We start from the raw sequence: 13,864 nt of genomic DNA on the forward strand, positions 1-13,864 counted from the left end.
AACAAAAGCAGAATCTTTTTTTCCAAAAAAAACCCTATCCTTAGACCCAAATTTTGTTTAGCTTAGCAGTCTGTACAATGAAATGACACTTTGAACTTAACTCATTCACAGTCAAAAAAAAAAAAAAAAACCTCAGAGAAAACACAATAATATACATAATCAAGACTCTGTGTATATTCCATCTTTTTATGTATACTAAGCTTCCTGAGCCCCATTATTCCCCAGGGAATGGTGAGTACACTATCCACCCGTTCCTGTAGCCCCACAATGCAGGATACAGGACAATCAGATGCGACAGGGAGTTGAGTCAAAGCAGGAACTCAGTTTATTGCTGTGAGCATCTGCTTAAAATGGTTCAGCAACATCCTTTGATGTAAAAGTTCCTTCAAGCAAGCAATGAAAGGCAGCCAAACCCTCCCTCTGGCTGGAAGGGTGTCTACCTAGTTTTTGCTGTCTCATCCTCACTCAAACTCAAGTGAGGCTTTTTTTCTGTCCTACAGGCCTCAAAGTATAGGCTCTGAACTGGAGCCAGGCTTCTTTTTGTCCTATAGGCCTTAAAGTACAAGCCCTGAGATAATTTTGACCCAACATATGTGGTTTATTTTTCTTACTCTATAACTTTTTATACAAGTTTAATTGATATTTTCTTATTTTATTCCTTTAATCTTTTAAGCCTACATAAATCGATCCAACACTGTGGCCCTTTTAGAGTTTTTTTTTTTTTTTTTTAATCTGAATCTGTCTTTATTGTGTGTATATCTGTAAACTGTTTTCTTTTTTTGGCCAGGAGTGCTTTCTTTTTTAAATGCTGAGTGGGCACAGCTAGTACCAAATCTGTAGTTATGCCTGTTGGCTCCGCCCAGTGTCAATTGGCTGAGAATCATTCACACTGCCTCAGCTTCAGGGTCACAATTGGTCTATATTATCATTAAACAATTTGTAACATGCTGTACACAGACCCCATTTAAGCACAGAACATCCCCAAAGAGGCAGAGCTATTTGTGCTAGAACAAACCAGAAAGCCCTCTTCTAAAGAAGCCAGGCAGCCTTTGCTGCCAATCCTGAGTCAGGAATATCTCTCTTAAAGGAGCTGCACTTTCCCACTCACCTACAGCAGAGACCATCTGGGAAAAGAAAAAAGAAAAAAAAAACCTGCAGCTACCAAGAAGTCATGCTTAACTCTGTTCTTTTGTATCTAGATTTTTTTTTTTAAACTCTCTCAGGTTTTATGTAGATGTAGTTGCCTCATGTTGGTGCCATTCTTTAGGCAGTGGCTGCTTGTTCATTTCCTGGCTGCCCAGACGCGAATAAATCACACAGAAACTGTATTATTTAAAATAATTCTTGGCCTATTAGCTCTGGCTTTATTAACTAACTCTTATATCTTAAATTAACCCATTCCTAATAGTTTGTATTTTACCATGAGGGTTGTGGTTTACCAGTAAGGTTTCCAGGCAGTCTCCTTTTCCTTCTACTGCTACATGGCATCTTCTTGACTTCACCTACTTTTCTCCTCTATCTCTGCTTGGAATTGCTGCCTTGTTCTATTCTGTCCTGTCATAAGTTCAAGTAGCTTTTTAACTTATTAACCAATAAAATCAGCACATTTACAGAAGGACTTCTAACACCAATCTTCCACTGAGCCCTACCTATTACAGCCTTTTCCATGTCAATCCTACTAGATGGGAGACAAAACTATACTTCATGCTTTTCTGGGAACAAACTATAAGCAAATCACAGTGCATGTTAATTTCAAAATATGATGGGCAAGATTATTCATGTGCAAGAGACTTAAATGTTTCTTCAATGTTAAGTACATCATTTATAAGAAGAGTACAGTGTTTCAATTCATGTTTATCCTCCATGTTTGAAAAACAAATGACCACTGAAATGCCTTATTTTCTACTTATTTCACTAAAATATGATTCCAGCTAATTTCAGTTAACAGTGATTTAAACAAAATTAGAAAACACTCAGGTTTACAATTTTCCATTCTTGAATTAGAAAAGAGCTCAATGCATGCTATAGCCTTGTTTTTTTTTTTACCTTTTTGTTGTGGTATAGATATGTGTAATCGTATTGTATACAACAAACACTACATAATCCAGTATGCATCATGGAAAATACAGAAGAATATTAGATATATTGGGGAGTTAAAAGGTCTACAACCTGCTTATTTAATTTATTACATAAATCCTAATGTTTCCTACATCATACGTTACTGCAAAGCCATTATTAAAAAGCTTTTCTATACCATTCTGTATCTATTATGTTTTATTTACACATTGTTTTAAGTATACACTCCATCTTCTAAAATGCCTCTTACGTTCACATAACTGAAATCTTAAATATGAGAGGAGAACTATGGTTTAGATAAAACATTAAAAATATACAGAATAATGTTTTATGCAACAAATTAAGGCATAATCCTCTTTTAAAATTTATTTTTACTTTACTTGATTGTATAAATGTTTGTTTGCATGGATATATTTGTACTAATTTCATGTCTCCTTCTCATGGAGGCCAAAAGACTAAATTAGATCCTGGGTAGTTGCATTTTAGGCAGTTGTGAGCTACCATGTGGATGCTGAAAATGGGAGGGTCCTCTACAAGAGCACCAAAGGTCCTAAACTCCTGAGCTATCCCTGTAGCCTCCTCAATTCTTTGTAAAGAACCATATCTTAGACTTACACATACAAATGCATGTTTTTTTTCAGTAAGATGTTTTTCTTTTCCATCATTGCTGAGTGATTTTCTTTACAAACAAACCAAATTCATGACAAGCTTTTGTACATTGTTCATAGTAACAAAATGTACATCTTACTACTTCCCCTACAATGGGTACTGATAAAACAAGGAACAGGCTTCCAGTTCCACAGCAGATGAGTAGTTACTGTTCATGCTTAAGGGTGTTATCTGCATGTGTTTCTTTGTACACATATATTTGTAGAAGTATTTAAAGCTGTATGTGGTATAAATTTGAATTTCATGACTTCAGCTTCTGGTCTGGAAGAAATAGACACTTGTTAAGCATTTTCCAATAAAATAAATTATAACAAATTTAAAAGTTTAAACCAAGAGAAATGCATTTGGTTATAATTCAAATAAACAGAAGTCCTAAATCAAGGTGTCAGCAGGACTGTCCTCCATCTGGTGCCTTTAGGGAAAATCTGTTGTTTGCTTCTTCCAGCTTCCAATGTCTTCCCTGACATTCTGACTCACAAAGTTCTACCCTCACAGCCAATAACTATTTTTCTATTCTCTTGGTCTTCTCTTTTGTCTTGAATAACATTTTTTATTTATCTTCTAAGGAAACTTTCCCAGATAATATAAGATGATTTACATAAGATTTATGTGTGTGTGTTGTGTTCATTAAGACCCATCCTATACCTAAATATGATAGCATTTATAGGGATTTGATGTTAAAACATGTATTTTTTATAAGTGGGAAGTTATCATTTAATCTACAACTACATTCACCATATTCCACCACTGTCCCCAAATCTAAACTTTTTATGCATGACCTAAAAGGTGTCAAAATTACTTTATACTACCAGTTTAGAAGTACCAAATCTCATTAATCAAACCATCTCAGCAAGGTTTAGATTGAAATTTGGATATACCCCATAGTGGAATTCTTTTCCATCTCTAGATCTGCAAATTGAATATATATATATATATATATATATACATATATATACATATATGTATATATATATATATATATATATCCCCTTCTTCCTAATTCCTATGATTCTGAAACAGAATAGCTAGATATGCTGTTCCTAAATGTAACAATGAAAAGGAATAAATGTACCGGCTTTCCTGCTCATGTTTTATGTACAAAAGGAAAGTTTCTATCAGGTTCCAAGGCCAAGAGCATCTTTGTTGTGACTACTTGCTGTGTTTGTTTCAGGCCCTTGGCTCTCACAATAGCTGTAGATATGGAAGCCCTTCATTTCTTACTCATTCTTTTGTTTTTCACTTATAGGCTCATAATTCTCACAGCCCTCTAACTATAGAACTACCCATATGACAGTTTCTCTCTCTCATACCATTCAACCCAGAATGGCAGCACTTTTGCTGAAATGACACATTAAATTGAAGGGTTTAGAGTTTCCAGTCACAATCAACCATGTATGGAAGTCAGGGCAGTAAGTCAAGAATGGAAGGAGCCTGGGGACAGGAACTGAAGCAGAGACCATGGAGCAACATTGCCTATTGGCTTACTTCCCAAGGTGTGCTCAGCTCACTTTCTTAGACAAGCTGGACCACCTGAGCATTGATGGACTTGCCACAGTGAGATGGGGCTTTCACCATGGTCACTAACCAAGAAAATGTCCTGAGTATTTGCCTACAGGCAATTTGATACAGACACTTTGTAGCTGAGCTTCTGTATTCCTGGATGACACTAGATTACTTAAAGTTGCTATAACAACCAAGCAGCACACATAAATGCAATGCAGTTAAACAAACATTTTTTTTTCCATTGGGAGCACATTAAATAGACTCTTTTTTTTTTTCAAAAAAGTACTATAATTTTATGTGTTCCTTTTAATAATACAGATTATAGCATTTGTATTTTCTAAGGACATGCACATGACAATGGCTATTGGTATGGATATATGAGAATGAGGAAGGAATATGTCATGCTTACTAACTATAGTTATAAGTGTTTGGGTCAGATTGTTCTGAGATAACTGAAGAAGAGGTGCAGGAGGCAACTTTAGACCATTTTCTTTATTTGATTTGTTACCTAGTTGTTTTTTTTTTCTCTACTTGATTTTTTTTTCTCTATTTGAAGTAGCGTAAATATGCTCTCATTTACAGTCAAAGGATTTATTGTTATCTTAGTACTTTTCCCGTTGTTGTGATAAAATACCCTGCTCAAAAATAAATAAATAAAAACTTCAAGATGACAGGTTTTATTTTGGTTCACAGTTGTAGTCATTGATGTGGGGAAGTTGAAGCAGTAGCCACAGAAACAGCAGCAGCCTGAGTTGGCTGGTCACACCCCTTCTGCAGTCAGGAAGCTGAGAGTGTTTAATTCTGCTTCTCAGCTCTTTCTCATCTGCTTGTGCAGTGTAGAGCTCAAGGTATAAAACGATGCCACCCACTTTTACAGATGGTCTTCCCACTTTGATTATCCTAATCAAGAAAATCCCTCCGATGCATGACTAAAGCTTCGTCTCCTAGAACCTGTCACATAGATAATATTATAACAATAATTAGTATCTTAATATATATTTCATAAGTTTATTAGAGAATTTTATAGTTGTCTTTATAATATTATGATTTTCATATATTATGCTTATTAACAATCTTGTATGTTGAACTTCTCTAAGTTAATTCAATGGAATTTTTTTCTCATATAAAATTTAGCAAAATCATGCCTCTTCATATATAACAGCCATAGTTTTGGAGTTATAAGTATGTATGCCCCAATCTAGCTTCTGATATTAATGCCAGGTATTTGAACATAGATATTTATGGTTGTGCAGCAATGCTGTTATCTGTTTCTTGGGAGACCTCAAAAAAATTTTTATTGAGTATCAGGAAGTTTAGAATATGTTGGTTATAATTAAGACTTATTATTTGTCTAGTTAATTTTTTTGTCCTCTTCAAATCTGTGTTCATTTGGTGCTCTCTTATGGATGAATATATAGTATCATATACTTTAATTATAAAATATATTCATTTAGTATTTAACCTATTTATGGCGTTCTAGAAGTTATGGAGAACTATACTTATTTGAAGAATTCAAAAATCACATATACACAAAAGATGTAGAACATTATAAAGTAAACGAATAAAATAACCAGAAAAGGTTAGTTTTGAGAAATCATGAAGATTCATTTCTTTGAATTCGATAATACAGATCTATATTTGTATGTTTTTTTCTCACATTTAATTAACAAATATTTTGGTTCTGTGATCCTCACAAATATAAGATGGCCTTTGTGATTTAGCAGTTCACTGCATTTTTATAGATTGGATAAATATGGAGTCCTCCTAAATACCAAGTAAATATGTAAGTCAATATAATGATAGTCTTGTAAAGATAAACAGCCAATAAAGTAAATTTAAATGGAATGAAAACCCACCTTGACAACAGCACACACAGCTTCAGGTTAAGCTATTTTTAAAAAATGTACTAAGGAGTTTCAACTAAACTGTGTGACTGGAGAAGAATGTATGTTTCCTGTACCAGAGCCTAAGTGAGGATAGCAATGTTGAACCTGAGTCTAAAGAATGATTTCCTTCCTCCAATTGACACTATAAAATATACAACATGCATAAATTTTCTGTGACTGACAACTTACACTTTAACGATATATATTCTAACTAATACAAGGCAATGGGAAAACACAGATCAGTTATGACTGTTCAATTGTCTGTTTCAGAAAATGAGAACATGTTAAATTATGTATGTAAGGCATAGTATTTTAACTGACAAATTGGCAAATTCAGTTAAATGAAGAACTTATCTCTACACATAGAACCTTATCCAATTGCTTATTTAATATCTATTGTTATTTGAAGGAAGAATGAAACTATGAATATTCAAATATGTTCACATTTGAAATGAACAAAAAGAATGTTTAAGACTGAATAGGGTTTTCAGTCAATGGCTTATAATTGCTACAATATAACAATAAGCACATTCTAGATATATGTTGAAATAGGAGCGACAGGGCTGCGTCCCCGGCACCCGGCCGCCCGCATGGCTAGCCTATGCCCAGAAATAATTACACGGAAACTGTATTCCTTCAAACACGGCCTGGCCCGGATAGTTCCAGTTCCCTATGGCTAGCTCTTACATATTGTTCTAACCCATTTCTAATATTCTGTGTAGCCCATGAGCTGGCTTACCAGAGAGGATCTTAACCTGCTTCTGTCTGAAGCGGGAGAACCATGGCGACTCCTACTCTAAGCTTCTTTTTCCCAGAATTCTCTTCTGTTTTCTCCACCCATCTAATTTTCTGTCCTATGAGGGCCGAGGCAGTTTCTTTATTATTACAAGACCCACCTCCATCATTTCCCCTTTTTCTNAATATTATAAAATGAAAATAAATGCCCTTTCGCTGCTGCGTCCCCAGCCATGAGTATGCTCAGGCTACAGAAGAGGCTTGCCTCTAGAGTCCTGCGCTGTGGTAAAAAAGAAGGTCTGGTTGGACCCCAACGAGACCAATGAAATCGCCAATGCCAACTCCCGTCAGCAGAAACGGAAGCTGATCAAAGATGGGCTGATCATCCAGAAGCCCGTGACTGTGCATTCCCGGGCTCGATGCCGGAAAAACACTTTGGCTCGACGGAAGGGCAGGCATATGGGCATAGGAAAGCAGAAGGGTACTGCCAATGCCCGAATGCCCGAGAAGGTGACCTGGATGAGAAGAATGCGGATCCTCCGCCGCCTCCTCAGGAGATACCGTGAATCCAAGAAGATTGACCGCCATATGTATCACAGCCTTTACCTGAAGGTCAAAGGGAATGTCTTCAAAAACAAGCGGATTCTCATGGAGCACATCCACAAGTTGAAGGCAGACAAGGCCCGCAAGAAGCTCCTGGCTGACCAGGCTGAGGCTCGCAGGTCTAAGACCAAGGAAGCAAGAAAGCGCGGGAGGAGTGCCTCCAGGCCAAGAAGGAGGAGATCATCAAGACTCTGTCCAAGGAGGAAGAGACCAAGAAATAGAGCTTCCCTCGAGTCTGTACATAGTGGGCTGCCTGTGGCCTCAGGTGGATCAGTCATTAAAATAAAACAACCCTTAAAAAAATGAAAATAAATATAAACAAGATGTGGCTTGCTGATTGATTAGCCTAGAGGACATTTTTAAATATTTTGGCCTTGTCTATACATGTAGATGATGCCATATTTACATCCAATTTAAAGGTAAAAAGGCCATCACATTTTAGCGTCCCATGTGTCTGATCATTCATGCCAGCAGATATGGATTACTCATACAAAAGAAAAATTCTACACAAGTGTTACCAACAACAACAAGTTATTGGAATAATAATGTAAAAGGAGGTTTTATGTAATGTTTTATTTACAGAGGCAAAACCTGTCTTATCTGTGATCCTTTGTTTACAAAAGAAAACTTAAATTTATTCACCATGATAAAGATCCTCTGAAATTTATCTTTAGCTTTCTGAAATCTTGTTATGTGAATGACTGGAAAAAGAAATAACATTAATGATTTATGTCTTCATAGAATTCCTTAGGAAAACAACCAGATCTTCCCATGTAATAATATTATGAAGCCATTTTCCTCCTGATGCTCTAGATTTTCTAAGTTTACTACTGTGTGTGTATTCATCATCCAACAATAGTCAGAAACAGATTCCCTATATTTGAGCTAGAAAATAGGTGTGTTTCAAAAAAAAAGGAGAAAAATAAACAAAAAGCAAAAGGTATTGTCACATTTTTGAAAGTCTTAGGATTTTTATTGTTGTATTTATAATGTTATTATAAGCTTAGCTATAACTATATATGTCATCCAGTCTCTGCTATACATGGTTTCTCTCATATTTAAAATGAACAGGTCAAATTATGGTGACCTTCAAGATTACGGATATACCAGTTATCTGAACATAATGATCAGAATTCTTATAATTTTAATAAATCTGACTCAACTAGTTTCTTAGATCATTCTCATGACTTCTTAGAGATTTTGGAACCCTAAATTCGAATAGTATTTTAGGGACTATCATCAATATAAAGAATGCATATTTGCATGTCATTTCAAAACTGGAAGGAAGCAAGTAACTTTTGTCAGTATTAGTTCAAAGTTAAATGGATAAGTAATAGCATAAATTTTATTTCAGTCCAAGATATCACTGACCTGGTGTTATTTCTGCCTTTTCTTTCAAATGGAAAATAAGAAATGTTGGAATAGTCTTTGTTCCTGAATATTTTACTTCAAATTGGAAGCTAATTGTAAAAATATTATTTTATTCATTTTGGTCAGATGGTTAAGATATACTGTACTGCTTATAAAGAAAAGTATTATTTACATTAATGGCTTATATTTAGTTTCCTTCTATGTAGCTGCAAAATCCTTTGTGAAAATGTTTGGAAACACATTACTGTTTACATGTGGCTTGTTCCAGTGTACAACTGAGAGGTCATTTGCTAAATTTCCACTATGTGGTTTGACACTTTATAAGTTAAGCTGCACTAATAAATTGATATACCTGATAGTCAGAACAATCCACTCATTACCTCTGCTATGTTATTGCATTATCTAAGCCAGTTACTTGTTATAGCATAATAGCCAAAAATATTTGCATCCATATAATATATATACATACATTTGAAAAAAATTATTTATCATTAAATGTAAAGATGACCTTGAGAGCACTGCCAATCATCAGTAAATATGTTATTCTATACATCATACTTATTTACAATGTCAGCTAAACATATCATTTTTATGATTACAAAAAATATAATGAAGTAACAGAGACAGGGGTTTTTTCCTCAGCTTTTCTCATCTCTCCAGCAAGAATAGAATGTAAATTCATTTAAGCAAATAGAATTGTTTAGAGTGTTATCCATTTTAGAAAACACAAATCATATCTCATACTACATTTTATTCAATAGAAACTTCATATTTAGCCAAACTCCTCTTAATTTAACCACAAATTTATGTATTTTTTTGGTCAGTTGAATTGCTTTTTCTAAAGCTTAATGGAAGATGAAACTTTAGTGGGAAGAGAATGGTTGGAATTTCTTTTTTTAATTATTTCCTAATGTGGGAAAGTCTTCTGTTTTGTGTTGATTTCATTGGTTAAATAAAGAGACTGCCTTGGCCCTTTAATAGGACAGAAAATTAGGTAGGCAGAGTAAACCGAACAGAATTCTGGGAGAAAGAAAGCCAAGTCAGGCAGTCGCCATAATTCTCCTCTCCAAGACAGATGCAGGTTAAGATCTTTCCTGGTAAGCTATCACCTCGTGGTGCTACACAGATTATTAGAAATGGGTTAATCGAGATGTGAGAGTTAGCCAGTAAGAGGAACTAATGGGCCAAGCAGTGTTGAAAAGAATACAGTTTCTATGTAATTATTTCGGGGCATAAGCTAGCCAAGCGACCGGGAGCTGGGGTGGCAGGAACGCAGCCTGCAGCTTCTTCTACAATTTCCTTATAAAAAAGATAATAATGTAATGTAATAATTTCCCTTTTCCCTCTTCTCCCCAAAGCTTCCCATATGCCCCTCCTTGCTCCCTTTTCAAATGTATGTGTTCTTAATTCATTAACTTTTGTTGCAAACATATATGCATGTGGGTATACATATGTTTGTGTATTTCTATATAATGAACACAATATGCAAAGTCTTTTTAATGCTACTCGTCATGTATGTTCTCAGAGTTATCCATTGGATATTGGAAAACCAATTGACGTTGTCTTCTCTGGGTAGAACTATTTCTGTTTCAGCATTCCTTAGTTGCTTGAAGTTCTCTGTGAAGGGCTGAAGTCCCTCCCTCCATCCATGTTAGAATTTCCACACAGTAAACTGGGCCTATAAGTGAGTAGTAACACAGTGCTTTCCTAACCTGCTTATGATCACAAGATGATCTCTAAATTCCTTAAAAATTTAACTATTTTATATATTTCTTATTGAATCAATTTCAATCTGCTTAAACTTGAAATTTCAGATTTTCCGGTGCAAATTTTCATCGTATATATAAAATGTAATATATTTGTCTATGTATTTTACTTACGACATTAAGCTAGTAACTCATGACACTATAATTTCACACTAAGTAAAATGATTAATTTACCCAGTTGTATTCATTTATTTTCTATCACTTAATAAGTATTTATGAGCATCATCCAGCTAATAGTTATGATTCCAATCACCTAGAAAACAGACAGGAATCAAGAAAATATTTGATGCTAGTGTAATTTTTAATCTAATGAATCGAGACCCCAGACACCCAAGAGTGCAATGATTAGATATTATTTATCAACATGTATAAGATATTCATGGTATGTTGTAATTGTGCCATTTTTCACTGGGAAGGAACAGTGGGAACATGGCATGAAAAGATTCGTGAATGTAATTTGGGGGCAATTTATGATCTAGCTAGAAAATGCCTTTCCAAAATGCTTCTGGTCAACTTACCATGTTGCCTGTTTGAAACCCAAAACTTAATAAAAAATTATATTTTACTAATGGAAGAAATTGGTGATTAGAGTCTACAGATTCCAAAATAGGGCTGAGAGTTTATATTTATTGTATTTATTGATTATTAATATTTCCTTGATAGTAAGCTAATCCTGGTTAAAGATATAGTTAAAATGGCTTAACGGGAGGATATCAAGTTTGAAATTTAAGAATCAGATTTTGTTCAATGATGAATATGAGTAAATAAACAGATGGTTAAATATTTAGACTACAGAGTTGACATTTCCTTTCAGGAAGGTCATCTGAGAATAATATGACCTCTTTGTCACACCAGCTTCATCAACCTTTTCTTAAAATATACTCACAACTAAAGGTTATTTCATGAGATAATCAGGTTATATTTCTCTACCTTCATTAAAAGAATGAAAACACTTATATCACTTTGTCATTTAGCTTTTACAACTGCAGGTGTATCTCCCATCTGTATTTGTGCAAATTTGGCTCTGGTCATCTAGATTAAAGAAAGACCACCCACGGACTAGTGATACTTTTAAACCTGATACATTATACTCATTAATAGTTATTGTTGTCACCAATAGTCCCAGACTTGCAGGAAAGCAGTAGGTTATTTCAGGAAATAGGCATATTGCCAGGCTAAGTCAAGACCTCTGATTTGCCTCTGGCTCATATTCCATTATGGTCTTTAGTAGGTCAATCCTAGCTGTCCTCATTATAAGTCAAGTAGATCTTGATGCCAATGACATCAGGCCAAAAATGTTGGTAGGTCAATCTAGATCATGACAGTACATTTGGAAAGGCCACATTTTTATTGTTCTTTTTCCTGCCGTCATGATTCCAGTCCTGCAAGGTCTACTGACATTTTCCTTATTCATTAATGTAGTGCATCCTCCCCTCCCCTTACATCCATCCAGCAGATGCTATGCACAGACAAGTCAAGATGTTGCTTCTAAAAACAAAGTAGTTAGACTTTATTTTTACCTTATCAATAAGCCTGGAGCAGATTAACATGCTGAACTTCTTTGTAACACTGAGACTGAAGCTCATACAGCATGACCTAAAATGTATATGTATTTCAAGGGACTGTTTATGAGACGTCCTTGAAATCCTTTGCTTTTGGACAAACGTGGTGATTAAATTGTAACATTATTCCTATTGGACTCGGAATTGTTTTTCTGTATCTAGTGTTTCTTCCTGTTGTGGAAAACACAGCCCTCCATGGAAGTATTTCACAATCCTGGGTGAAACCACAATCCAGGCAAGCAGCCTGCTCTCAAATGTCATATCGCATTCTACTGACAGTATGTCATGCTATCCTTTCTAAGAGAGTAGAGAAGATTTCTTGGCTGCTAAGGGATAGGAGCCAACTCTTTGTTTTCTCAGAAATGTATTTTCATTTCAGCTCTATTTTATTCAGCTAGAGCAGACAGAAGCTTTGTGTGTGACTGAGCTAATCTGACCTACCTGTTGATAAACTGAGGCTTCTTTCAGCATGCATTCATTACCATAATGTTTTTTCATTCATGATGGACACACTTATTAGGGCTCACATCCATTGATTTCACTGGCAAATAATCATTCATGTTATTGATTTTGTGGCTTACGTGTTCCGACCATTATCCTTGAGAAAATGAACAGTATTGATAGTTATCTGTCAGCTCAAGAACAAGTAAGTTTTGCTCTGTCAAATACAAGCTCAATCCATTCTAAAATAATTACCAGCCTTAGCACTCCTTCAGGTAGAAACTCTTAGAAACTCATTTAAAAGAAAAATGAGTAATGGGATCTTTGGGCATAAATACAAATTGCTCTGCATGTTGCCATCTTACTGGCATGTGGCAATTTACAGCTTTGTTTTTAAGAAAGATCACAGGAACTAATGAGCAAGAAATTGTTTCCCAAAAAACGGTCAGTAAGCATTGTTTCCACTTTGATTTTCCATAGTAATGAGGAACATAACTTTTAATCATAGATTTTCCAACCAGTCATATTGACAAGCATATCGTGTGTTCACTTCTTCAAAACAGACTGTGTAGGCTACTCTATATATGCTAACAAGAAAGCTCAAGAAACACAAACATGATCAAAATACAAAAGGAGAGAGAACCTAGCTCAAATATGAATGTGACGAAGTCTGGGTATAAATCTCTTTGAGTTGAGGACCTGTAGAGCGCATGAAGCGTTATGAGAAAAAGCAAATGGTAGTTTATGTCAGGAAGCTCTTTAGGAGCATTAGCCATTTCAATAATCCCAGTTATCTTCGGCCTTGTGGAATTATAGTTCTCTTCACAAGTGATTTAGAATTTTCACAATGTCTCTATTTAAGGAGAGATATAATGCAATACTACCATCATCTTACTCATAGAAACCCACACAAAAACTGTCCATGGCACAGGGCACTAATGGCATTGTTTCAAAATTTAATTAGAACTGATCTCTCACTGTACACCCTGTTGGATGAAAGCCAATAGGAAAGTGCCTGGTCAAATGACTGATTAAAATATGCCAATGGGGAAGGATAGAAGCCTCTGTTAGAGATTATTATGCAAAGAATGAAGGGAAGATTCTGGAAGCAACTAATGTGAGATTGAACTAGTGCTGAAAATCTGAGAAAACACTATTCATTGTATGTAGAAAGCAAAAGGCAATTAGGACATAGGTCTCGGTTTACAGTCACAATTATTGGATCCCGCTTTAGGACTACAGACTTATAGGT

General features: G+C 35.2%; 1 pseudogene; it reads left to right on the forward strand.

Annotated features, from left to right (window-relative positions):
* The first annotated feature begins 7,102 nt into the window (after nucleotides 1-7,102).
* Nucleotides 7,103-7,774, forward strand: LOC126506070 (60S ribosomal protein L19-like; annotated as a pseudogene).
* The last annotated feature ends 6,090 nt before the right edge of the window (nucleotides 7,775-13,864 follow it).

The sequence above is a fragment of the Alexandromys fortis genome, unplaced genomic scaffold (genome assembly GCF_014885135.2).
Source record: "Alexandromys fortis isolate MF-2015 unplaced genomic scaffold, M_Fortis_MF-2015_v1.1 scaffold_48, whole genome shotgun sequence".
NCBI classification, from domain to species: domain Eukaryota; kingdom Metazoa; phylum Chordata; class Mammalia; order Rodentia; family Cricetidae; genus Alexandromys; species Alexandromys fortis.